Here is a 13443-nt window from a genome sequence, read left to right on the forward strand (position 1 = left end):
ATGAAAAAAATATTTAAAAATTTTTTTTAAGAATTATTATTATTGCATTTTTCACAAATTGCTCCTGTCATTTCACCGCTTTGTTTACATTCTAAGCAGAAATTATTTTGTCGGACGTTTTGCATAAAGTTTTTTTATTTATCGAATTTGCAAAAAATAAAAATGCTCTGTTTCTCAAAATCCAGTGAATGTGGATAGAATAATAAACATTATTCCACAAAATCGAGTCGTACTTGGATTATAGCTGACAAGGCGCGTAGCACTGAGTTGACTATAAGCCATGTACGACTCGATTTCATGGAATAATTGTTAAGTGTAATATTCTGTTGAAGTATCAACACTCGGCAAACAGCCAAGGAAACAAACCAACCATAGAAATGAGCTGAGAAAGTACAACTAAATAGAGAAAAATGAAACTCCAGTGGCTAACCCCAGGCTAGACAGTACACAGCCTGGGTTGGTCTAGATCAGGGGTTCTCAATCTTTTCTGCTTTAAGCCCCACTTATTCAGACTTGTACGGAGTCGAGGCCCATTAAAAACGGTCCCCAATTATTTTGACTCATCCATTCTGTTAGAATCTAATAATCTACAGTAAAGTGTATTAATGGGATGCAACATCACTCCCTGTTACAGATGGAGCCCAGGAATTAAATAAATGCAATAAAATAAACAAACTGTGTTTAATTGTAGGTGTTGTATTTAAAACTGTATGGATGTGCCAGAAGCCGAACCCATGCATGCAGGACATTCTCAGTCAAAAGGGATTAATGATTACAGAAAGGGATTAATGGATACAGTTTTTCTCTACTCATGGTATATGAGCTGATATCCTAGTAGTAGAGTAGCCAATCAGAGCACGCGATTGCTCATATCCAGTGAGTCAAAAGGGATTAATGGATACAGAAACCACTCAATGGGAGTCGATCCTTACACACTAGTAGAAAAGAATTTTTCCTGTAAGTTGGAAAATTATCCATCCGTTGAGTTTCCCGACATCTCAGACTCCCTGGTGCTGCAGACATCGTTCTACACAGACACACAGATGAAAACCTGGAAGAGCCTGGAGGAGAACAACTTTTTATATGTGGCTGGGTTAAAGATCTGGGGATCAGAACACTACAAGGTAGACAGCGGTAGGCGGATCTAAGTGCAGGAAGAATGTTTATTAGCAAGCGTGATTTTACAAAAGCAAAACGGAAAGCAAAATCATAAAGCAGAGTATTTAAACAGTGATATAAACATGGCTAGAAATAAATGTGACAGTGATGATAATGATACTTCACAAAGCCTCGTGAAAACAGAATCCGTATCTGAACGTGCTGGTTGTGCTCAAATCAGTATCAGGTGTTTCCCATAACGACTGGGATCCAAGAGCGCACACAACATGCTCTGTGAGTGCGTGCAGCTGCTCGAGCTGCGCCAGGCTCAAGCATGCAAAGGCGTGACAGTCAAGTGTTCACTTGCTGTGTGACCACAACTTTTACCTCATGTTTATATTGCCAAGCAGCACCGCCCAAATGCCTCATTTTTATCAATAACCCATCGCAAAGCATCGCGAGCTGTAGTGTGACTGTAGCTTAATGAGGTGGATGTGACATCGGATGCAACCCAGCAATTGTACCCTACTATAAGCAACTTGAAAAAAAATTTGTGGCCCACTAGATAACGCTTCACGCCCAGTGGTTGAGAAACACTCCTTTAGACTGATACGCAGTGATACAGTGGGCGGGGAAGAAGGGGAGAGGTGCAGCCTGAAGAGGTGAGTCTTCAATCTGCACTTGAAGGTGGTCAGGGAGTGGGCAGTTCTGATCTCAGTAAGAAGGTCATTCCATCAATAGGAAGGCAGGACAGACAGTAGTCTTGAGTGGGCTGGGCAGGAGCAGAGAGGAGGAGGAGCCAGACGACCAATAGTAGCAGAGCGGAAGGATCTGGCTGGTGTGGAGGGTCGGATCAGACTCTGGAGGTATGCTGGCCCAAACCCCTTGACAGCCTGGTAAGGGCCAACTTAAGCCTAGGTCACAACCGGACGTACGATTTTTTGGCCGTGCGATTTTTGGCGTTTCCCAAATCGCTGGGGTTTTTTTGTTCGTGGAGAAAGACGCACGTTGGCCGTAAGTTTGTCTTGCAACCTGAAAAAAACGTAAGCGCCCGTAGAGTTTGTTTGACATGACAAAGAACCTCTGCGGCCGGTCTGCGGCTCGAAAATCAGCACATCACATGCGCGCCCTCCGTGCATTTCTTGCGTTTTTTGCACGTAGACCGGCCGTAGGAGCATGTACGGCCGGTTGTGACCGAGGCTATACCTCCAGAGTCTGATCTGCCTCCAGAGTAATCACCTGCGTAATATTACTAAGCCAAGTGTGATTTTTTTTTTTATATGTCACACTTTGTTCAGAATAGCTAGGTGTTGTAATGAAATGAATACAAGTCTTATTAATTCTGCTTGTTAAAATGGCTGTGATGCTCCTGTGGAGAAGAATGCTTAATGTTTGAATAACCAAATAAAGAGACCTAAATTAAAATAAATCATGTCAGTAGAAAAAAAAAAAAAAACACTGGCATGATTAATCAGAAATTATTCCCCAAACTGAATCAGATGAAAAAGATACAGTATACATTAACCGAGCATTTCCAAATGTGCATAAACACACACACACACACACACACACACACACACATTATACAGCGAATCATGATTTATGTGTAACACACTCCTAGTTGAAGCACAGACTCTCGGCACTGTTTTGTCCAACAGTAAATTTGATCTGTTGCTCGCTTTTCAGTGCATGAATCTGTTTTTTACAGGACGCTACTTAAGCCGAAAGCCGTCATCTCACCATGACAGGAAGCCTGCTCTGCTTTCTCCTTGTTAAAGGTAGACGTACGTGTAGCAGTCTCTGTGAGGCTGTGACACAGAAAGGAAACCTCTAGCAATGAGGGCAGATCATCGCAGCTTCTTTTGGATCATTTGTCACGTTTATGGCTCTCTGTTCTCTCGGAGCTGTCAGTGAGACATGTGCAGTGAATCTGTCTGTCAGTTCGACTCCACTGAGACTCATTTCTGCTTCTCACACTCTTCAGGTTGAGCTTTTCAGCCTCCTGGAATGTGACGATTAGGCATGGAAATGATATATTGTGCAATCATAAATCGTGATACATATGTATGATGACTTGAATTGATAAAATAAAGAATGAATCACAATTATTATCAGCTGTGTAATCTTAGGGTTTTACTAGCTGTAATTGCGATGATTAGACAGCAGAAGGCACGATAATGCACAATAGCGGAAATACACATGACTTCACAGTAGGTGGAAGTAACACAGCTCTAATGCTGCAAAAACACACAGAAAACATCTAAAATGGGAAAGAGCTGCTGTCTGAATGATTGTTCAAATAGATTTAACAAGAAATCAGAGCTCTCTTTTTATAGACTGCTGAAAGATAAAGAAAAGAGAAACAAACGGAGGCAGAACAAATGATCGTAGAAGTTTATTAAGAAAATGAATTTATTTTTAATAAAAGGAATATTTTAGTTGATAGGCTGTTATATTTCACTCACACCTTTTATAAATGTGGATAATTAATTATTGTTGGTTATTAAGAAAATGAAACAAAAAGTTGTTAAAAATAATAATAAAGGAATATTAAGTTGATAAAGAATACAAGAGTAAATGTTGCTTTTTTTTGGTAATAAAATGTTCTTTAATCGAATCATGAATTCGGTGAACCGTTACATGCTTAGTGACCATTGTGACCTCTGATGGAGGTTTTTGTAAATAAACATGATGAAATGTATATTGTTTATACCAGTGCACTATTTAATTCTCGTACCTGATTGGTCAGAAGGTGTTGATTTTATTGTCTGTAACAGCAGCAGGGATTAAATATAATATTGCTTCGATAGTCACAGCTTATACAGTACACGGGGACTTAGATGGCAGGTACACTGCTTGAACTGATTTTTTTTTAAAGGGAAAAAAACATGGGTTTTTTTATATGGTAAAGTTTTCTGTAAGGGAAAACTCTCAGAAATTCAGCACTGAATGAAGGAGTCTCCAGCGTCAGCACTTTTTCCTCAGATTCTTCAGGAGAGAGGACTTGTATGGTTTTATTGTTTCTTTGTAGCATGACAACATGCTTTTTTGTCTTATTAACTTAAACCAAGAAAAAAAAAACAGGCTAGTCAGGTAAAGACTATTTTAATATAGTTAATAGTTAAAGCTTAGAGCTGCTATAACATAAATGAGAACAGTAACTAACTTGTTTCAAAGATTTTACATAACTAATACAACCCCAAGTCCATAAATTTGGGGCACTGTGTAAAACGTAAATTTAAAAACAGAATATGATGATTTGCATTAGTGCACATGACATGGGTAGCTTGTACATCTGGGAAGGCATCATTAATGCTCAATGATATAAACACGTTTCAGAGCAATATGCTGCCATTCAGACAAAATCTTTTTCAGGGAAGGCCTTCCTTCTTTCAGCAAGACAACGCCAAACCGCTTTCTGCACATATTAAAACCACGTGGCTCCGGAGTAAAAGAGACCGGGTGCTAAACTGGCCTGCTGCAGTCTAGACCTGTCTGCCATTTAAAACATTTGGCGCATTATGAAGCACAAAATACAACAAAGGAGACCCCGAACTGCTGAGCAACTGAAATTGTACATCAGGCAAGAATGGAACATTTCTCTTTCAAAACTACAGCAGTTGGTCTCCTCAGTTCCCAAACGTTTACAGAGTGTTGTTAAAAGTAGAGGTGATGCAACACAGTGGTAAACACGCCCCTGTTCCAACTTTTCTGAAACGTTTTGCTGACATCAAACTCAAAATGAGCAGATATTTTTCAAAAAACAATAAAATTTCTCAGTTTCAACATTTGATATGTTGCTTTTGAATTATTTTGATTGAAATATCAGGTTTCCATGATTTGCAAATTGTCATATTCTTTTTTTTTATTAACGTTTTACAGACTGTCCCAAATTTATGGAATTGGGGTTATAATAATGTCATTGTTAAATTAATAACTGAAGGTATAATAGAATAATTATTCTTAATTTCCCTGAGGGAACCCGCCCAAAGGGATCAATAAAGTTTTATCTAATCTAATCTAATATAAACATGCTGTATGTACAACATTGTCAGAGACTGATACAATAGTACAGTTTGAATACACTCCTTCTTTATTGTGTGTGTGTGTGTGTGTGGGTACATATTCAATCAGGATTTGATCTTACAGTTTTATTGCTCATAAAGGTTTGCGTGTATGAGACAATTTCCTGCCTTTTTGTCCTCAGATCTTGGTGACATCATCACTAAGGTACCATAAAAAGTTTCATTGACATTATTAACAGGCGTTCTGAATGTCAAGACTCCAAGGTTATTAATTACCATCAGATTTCCAATAATACCTCTTCATCAACTTTCCTACTGCTAATAAGGAGAATGTCTGGGTTATTTCCTTCATTTAGTTTTGAAAACCTAAAGTTATTCCACTGAACAATGGTGGACAGACAGTTTTCTGATTACTTTAAAGCACTTGTCACATCACTCATCAAGGCACAAGTCTTATTTATTGACCCCAGTAAGAACAATCTGAAATAAATCAGCGTGAATGTGATAGTTACTGAAATCAAAGTCACGAAGAAACAGTTCTAACAGGAAGACAAAACGGAGCATTTACCAGTTTATACTGACTGACAGCAGAAATGTGTACAAAGGAAAAGATAATTACTGTGTTGAAATAATGCTGTATTACTGGGAATAGAAAGATGACAGGCAGGTGACAGGTTCAATTAATAATGAGCAGAGAAAGAACGTACGATTCTAATTCAGGGAAAAATAAATGCTTAAAACAAAAAAGTACTTCATACTGTACAAACTTCATCAAACTAAAGTTCAGTTTTATTTATATAGCATTTTTAACAGTAGACATTCTCATATTGTAGCTTTATAGAAACCTGGCTCGAGGTGCCTAATGAACAAATCAGAGTTGAGAATGACGAGGAAAAATTCCCTGAGAGGAACCAAACTCAAAAAGGGAACTGGGTAACATCAGATGGTATGATTATAAATAATTACTGTATATACATGTACAGTGGTGCTTGAAAGTTTGTGAACCCTTTAGAATTTTCTATATTTCTGCATAAATATGCCCTAAAGCATCATCAGATTTTCACACAAGTCCTAAAAGTAGATAAAGAGAACCCAGTTAAACAAATGAGACAAAAATATTATACTTGGTCATTTATTTATTGAGGAAAATGATCCAATATTACATATCTGTGAGTGGCAAAAGTATGTGAACCTCTAGGATTAGCAGTTAATTTGAAGGTGAAATTAGAGTCAGGTGTTTTCAGTCAATGGGATGACAATCAGGTGTGAGTGGGCACCCTGTTTTATTTAAAGAACAGGGATCTATCAAAGTCTGATCTTCACAACACATGTTTGTGGAAGTGTATCATGGCACGAACAAAGGAGATTTCTGAGGACCTCAGAAAAAGCGTTGTTGACACTCATCAGGCTGGAAAAGGTTACAAAACCATCTCTAAAGAGTTTGGACTCCACCAATCCACAGTCAGACAGATTGTGTACAAATGGAGGAAATTCAGGACCATTGTTACCCTCCCCAGGAGTGGTAGACCAACAAAGATCACTCCAAGAGCAAGGCGTGTACTAGTCAGCGAGGTCACAAAGGATCCCAGGGTAACTTGTAAGCAACTGAAGGCTTCTCTCACATTGGCTAATGTTAATGTTCATGAGTCCACCATCAGGAGAACACTGAACAACAATGGTGTGCATGGCAGGGTTGCAAGGAGAAAGCCACTGCTCTCCAAAAAGAACATTGCTGCTCGTCTGCAGTTTGCTAAAGATCACATGGACAAGCCAGAAGGCTATTGGAAAAATGTTCAGTGGACAGATGAGACCAAAATAGAACTTTTTGGTTTAAATGAGAAGCGCTATGTTTGGAGAAAGGAAAACACTGCATTCCAGCATAAGAACCTTATCCCATCTGTGAAACATGGTGGTGGTAGTATCACGGTTTGGGCCTGTTTTGCTGCATCTGGAACAGGACGGCTTGCCATCATTGATGGAACAATGAATTGTGAATTATAGCAGCGAATTCTAAAGGAAAATGTCAGGACATCTGTCCATGAACTGAATCTCAAGAGAAGGTGGGTCATGCAGCAAGACAACGACCCTAAGTACACAAGTTGTTCTACCAAAGAATGGTTAAAGAAGAATAAAGTGAATGTTTTGGAATGGCCAAGTCAAAGTCCTGACCTTAATCCAATGGAAATGTTGTGGAAGGACCTGAAGCGAGCAGTTCATGTGAGGAAACCCACCAACACCCCAGAGTTGAAGCTGTTCTGTACGGAGGAACGGGCTAAAATTCCTCCAAGCCGGTGTGCAGGACTGATCAACAGTTACCGCAAACGTTTAGTTGCAGTTATTGCTGCACAAGGGGGTCACACCAGATACTGAAAGCAAAGGGTCACATACTTTTGCCACTCACAGATATGTAGTAATGGTTCATTTTCCTCAATAAATAAATGACCAAGTATAATATTTTTTTTCTCATTTGTTTAACTGGGTTCTCTTTATCTACTTTTAGGACTTGTGTGAAAATCAGATGATGTTTTAGGTCATATTTATGCAGAAATATAGAAAATTGTAAAGGGTTCACAAACTTTCAAGCACTGCTGTAGAAGAGTGAATACAAAGAGTACAGAATGTATTTACAGGATGTTCAGTATGAGTCCTGGGATGAGCAAAGAACAGTATTTATTATTGCAGCAGCTGTTCTTGGGTACAAATTTACAGCATCCAGATGATACTTAGGAATAAACTGTTTTCAGGAGTGTCATCTGTGGAACCATCTTCAGCAGCAAGAAAGTGAGTCACAAGTTCAGAAGGAGAGCATCAGGATAAACGAGCATCAGTAGAAAAGCAAACTGCCCTCTTCTGCATACATGAGCCATCAAACTAGTGTTTTGGTTTGAGTAGATTAACGCCTTACAGTAACTGGAAGAAGAAAGTCCAGTTTGCTTCGCCGTTCCGGTTAATGCCTAAAAAACTAACACCAAAATCAAAAAGTATATCAAGAAATATGATTTTTTTTAAATGATTCCTAAAATAATACATTCATGAGATGTGACTTTTACTGCTCTTTCACGTGTAACGCGGCTGTGACAAACCAGACGCTCGCAGATTAAAACTAAACTCAATGCTTTAATGAACACAGTGAGAGAAGACAATGTACAAAAGCCAGACCAGGTCAATACCGAGAGATCTAACACAGTAATGAGGGCTAGACAAATCGTGGTCGGGAAACGGGCAATAGTCCAAGAACCAGGAATCAGAAAAGCACAGGCAAGACAAACATAAGAGCTAGGCAAATTAGAGTTGAAAAACAGGTGGGGATCAAGAAACCGGGAAGTGAGAAAGACGAGCAAACAAACACAAGGGCTAGGCGAAACAGGAAGAAATTGGAAGGCAAAAAGGGTCATACACGGGAATGCAATCAGAAATAGAAATGCTCAGTAGGCTCACGAAAATGTGGAGGTAATACTGTGCAAAGGGTAAAACAAACAAAGGGGTATGAATACAGATATAAACAAAGAGGTACAGGTGATGATGATTAGAACTCAGGGGAGCCACTCCTAGGAAGTGGCTCCGGATTGGCAGATGGAGTGCACGTGGTAGTGACAGGTGTATGAGGGGGATTGTGGGAAGTGGAGTCCTGACTGTTAGGTGAGTCTGGGAGCATGATAGTACCCCCCCCCCAGGAGGCTGAGGGACGAGAGCGACCACCCACCACGCTGTCAGGAACACTCCTGAACGCGCCATCAGAACTGCCACAGTGCTGGATAGAGGGTCGTTGCCATGGACGACCTCTGGGACCATTGCTGCACAGACTGCCGGGAGGGCTGGACCCATGGCGCCTGGGACAGCCCCTAGACCGAGGCGTGGGCTTGTCTGGATGACGCTGATGGAACTCCTCTACCAGCCCCGGATCCAGGATATCTCATGCGGGAACCCAGCTGCGCTCCTTGGGCCCATAGCCCTCCCAGTCCACAATGTACTGCAGGGTTCCTCCTTTCCTTCTGGAGTCCAGCAACCGGTGGACAGCATACACCGGGGTACTTTCTACGTCCACCGGAGGTGGGGGCATGACATCGGGTGTGGCCTCATCCAGCAGACCTGAGACAACAGGTTTCAAGAGAGATACATGAAAAGAATTAGAAATGCGGTAATGTACAGGCAGATCCAATTTGTACGTAACTTCATTAATTCGCTGGAGAATTTTAAGCAGACCTATGTATTTGGGTGATAATTTTCTACCTCCCTCAGGAAACCTGAAGTCCCGGGTCGACAGCCACACTCAGTCCCCAGGGAGGTAGGTAGGGGTGTCCCCTCTATGGCGATCCGCCAGCCTCTTGTGTCAGCAGAGGGCATCCTCGATCCACTGGTGGGTCTGTTCCCAGACCTGCTCGCTCCGTTGCATCCAACTGTCCACAGCCGGGTTGTGAGAGGGCGTGGCAGACCATGGCATTAAGGGGGGTTGGTAACCCAGCATGCACTGAAAGGGTGTGAGACCCGTAGCAGAGCTAATTAATGAGTTTTGGGCCATTTCGCCCCAGGGCAAATAGTTGGACCAGTCGGCTGGGTTCTCATGACAGTACAGTCTCAAGAACTTTCCCAGTTCTTGGTTAACCCTCTCACATTGACCATTAGACTGGGGATGGTAACCAGAGGTGAGACTGACGTTAACTCCCAGCCTCTCAAAGAAAGCAGACCATACTTGCGAGATGAATTGGGACCCTCGATCGGACACTATATCCTCTGGGATACCAAACATATGGAACACAAAATTAAAAAGGGCTTCAGCTGTCTGAAAGGCAGTGGGTAGGCTAATGAAGGGAATAAATCTAACTCCACATGAGAACCTATCAACAATGGTCAGGATGACCATGTAATTCTGTGAGGGGGGCAGGTCAGTGACAAAGTCTACCGCTACATGTGACCATGGACGGGAAGGGACAGGCAAGGGCATGAGTTTACTGGCAGGGAGAGTTTTGGGTGTTTTGTATTTAGAACAGGTGGTGCAAGAGGAGACAAACCTATGGATATCTGATAGCATATTCTCCTACCAATATCTGCCAGACAATAACTGGTGCATACGTGTCTCTTCCGGATGGCCGGATGACAGGGAGGAGTGGGCCCATGTAATCAGCTTATCCCTGCATTAAGTGGGTACATATTTACTTTTTATGGGGCAAGATTCAGGGGCAGGAGTGGCAGATAGTTCTCGGTCGATCTCTTCGTCTATTTCCCATCTAATGGGGGCGACTACAACTGATGGAGGTAGTACATTGACTGCCTCCGGGGAGGATTCGGGGCTGGGATATATGCGAGACAGGGCATCTGCTTTAGTATTACGGGATCCGGGGCGATAAGAGATGGAAAAATCAAACTGGGAAAAGAAGAAAGACCATCGAGCCTGACGGGGGTTGAGTCGTTTAGCTGACCGTAAATATTCTAGGTTTTTATGATCTGTTAACACGAGGAAGGGATGCATAGCTCCCTCTAGCCAATGGCACCATTCTTCGAAAACTAGTTTCATGGACAGCAATTCTCTATCCCCCATACCGTAATTACGTTCGGCAGGGGTCAGTTTATGGGAGTAGAAGGCGATGGGATGTAGTTTACAGGGGTCACCTATACGCTGGGACAGCACCGCCCCAGTGCCTACCTTGGAGGCATCCGCCTCCACCACAAAAGGCTGAGTGGGATCAGGATGCTTCAGAATGGGGGCAGAGGTGAAGGCTACCTTGAGGGATTCAAATGACTGTGCTCGGGCGTTCCATGAAAGTCTCTTGGCCGGTCCTTTCAATAAGGTGGTAAGGGGAGCTGCTAGACTATTGAAATTGCGAATGAAACGATGGTAGAAATTAGCAAACCCAAGAAATTGTTGGAGCTCCTTTATGGATGTAGGGACAGGCCAATTTGTTATGGCTTTCACTTTCTGATCGTCCATAACGACACCTTCCGGACTGATGACATAACCTAGGAAGGAAGTAGAAGGGAGATGAAACTCACATTTCTCTCCCTTAACATACAGCTAATTCTCAAGCAGACAGGTAAGGACAGAACGGACATGACGAATATGAGTTTCAAGATTAGGGGAGTAGGTCAAAATATCATTGATGTAGGCAATGACATATTTGCCAAGCATATCCTGGAGTATGTCGTTTATGAAAGCCTGGAATATGGACAGATGGGGCATTGCGCAACCCAAAGGGCATTACCAAATACTCATAGTGCCCCCTAGTGGTAAGAAATGCTGTTTTCCATTCGTCACCTTCCTTTATACAGACTAGGTTGTATGCACTTCTTAAGTCGAGTTTTGTAAATATTAATGCTCCACGAAGTTGTTCAAGCGCTATGGGGACTAAGGGCAGCGGGTAGGAATAAGGTTTCGTGATTTGATTTAACCCACAATAGTCAATGCCAGGCCTAAGTCCCCCGTCTTTCTTGTTGACAAAAAAGAACCCTGCAGCTGCGGGGGAAGTAGAAGGACGGATGAAACCCTGTTGTAAGGCCTCCTGAATGTACTCCTTCATAGCTCTCTCCTCTGCCTAAGTGGGTAAATCCTAGATTTAGGTGGGAAAGCATCATCTAGTAACTCAATGGAACAGTCATATTCTCTGTGAGGGGGAAGTTTAGTAGCACTTTGCTTACTAAATACTTCTAACAGGTCACTGTATTCGGGGGGCACGGAAACTATGACATTGTCATTAGGGCTTTCTATAGTCGTAGATGATACCTGGGCTGTGGGAAGTATGAGACAATGATCATAACAGTAACTGGACCACGAGAGTATTTCTTTGTCAGACCAGGAGATGACAGGGTTATGTTTTCTGAGCCAGGGCAAACCTAAAATAATGGCATACTCACAAGTATTCAGTACAAAAAAACAAATCTCTTCAGAATGCAAAGTACTGACAGTCATAGTAATGGGTTTCGTGACCCGGTCAGCAAGTCCTTCTCCCATGGGCTCTCCATCGACGGCAGTCAATCTCATTGGCGCCTCCAGTGGCTCCACGGGAATCTGGAGTTGCTCCACCAGCTTGCCGTGGATAAAGTCCCTCTCAGTTCCGGAATCAATTAATACTGAAAACACACAGACAGACTGAGGGCAGTTAACTATCACAGGCAGGAGGAAGGACTTGGAGACCAACCCCTTAGTGGGTGCACTCACCACATTAACGCGTGGAGCAGGCTCCACAGCCTTTCCTGGGGTCGGTGCCAAAGTACCGTGTCGGCGGATTTGACAGTCACGTAGACAGTGACCCTCAGCTCCACAATAGAGACACAGCCCCTCATGGAGACGTCATTGCTTCTCCTCCGCAGACAAACAGAAGGTGTCACACTGCATGGGTTTAGGGGATTCAGGCTCCTTATGAGTCCTGGTCAGCAGTGGGCATGGATGACGAGGAGTCAGGGCAGCAGCTGGAGCCATAGGGGATTTATGCAGACCTCTCCCATGCTTCAGTTGGTCTAGCCGAACCTAACCTGCATGTCTTTGGACTGTGGGGGAAACCGGAGCACCCAGAGGAAACCCATGCGGACACGGGGAGAACATGCAAACTCCGCACAGAAAGGCCCTCGCCGGCCACAGGGCTCGAACCCGGACCTTCTTGCTGTGAGGCGACAGCGCTAACCACTACACCAGCCTAAATTTACGTATGCTACGAATATGAAAAATCCTAAATACTAATTGTTAACCTTATAATACTCATTATAAAAAACAACTGTGTAGCAATAAACAGATTAATAATGAAAACACTAAGATCCTACTGGGAATTATACTGATAAAGTTAAACTAGATTGCTAATTATTATTGTTGTTTGGGCAACGGTTTCTAAGGATTTCATTGGTTTCGCTAGTAAAATAAATAAATAATAAATATGAATTTAAAAAAAATCAGTAAATTTCACTGATGTTGATCTTCAGGATGTCACCAAAGGCACGTCTTTCCCAGAATGGTCTTTAGTAACTCTGAACACTCAGCTGTTTTGGATTGAACGTGTCATGATGGTCAGCTTAACAAGAAGAGGAAGACATCTACTGGGTTTAACTTTTGACTGAAGCAGTGGGATGTAAAGCGATTTTCAGTGATGGTTATTCCAGTGTGTGTGTGTGTGTGTGTGTGTGTGTGTGTGTGTGAAATTAACGCACAGATTATGCATTCCACGGGGGAGATGTTTATCATCTGGTAGAACACAGTGTGTCCTTTTATTCCTCTCAGCGGGTCGCGTTCACTGAGCTTTTATCAGCGTTCATTCACCTCTCTGATTACAGTCCAGACCTGTTCTTAAAAGCATGTTGACTTCGGCACTGTTTTTCCTTTGAACATCCGGTGACCTGT

General features: G+C 42.3%; 1 protein-coding gene across 4 annotated transcripts in view; it reads left to right on the forward strand.

Moving 5' to 3' along the window:
• Window positions 1–13443, forward strand: part of gulp1a (GULP PTB domain containing engulfment adaptor 1a) — a 392227-nt gene that overhangs the window by 316480 nt on the left and 62304 nt on the right. The gene's annotated exons all lie outside the window — the stretch shown is intronic.

This window comes from Neoarius graeffei, chromosome 9 (assembly GCF_027579695.1).
Source record: "Neoarius graeffei isolate fNeoGra1 chromosome 9, fNeoGra1.pri, whole genome shotgun sequence".
In the NCBI taxonomy this organism is placed as follows: domain Eukaryota; kingdom Metazoa; phylum Chordata; class Actinopteri; order Siluriformes; family Ariidae; genus Neoarius; species Neoarius graeffei.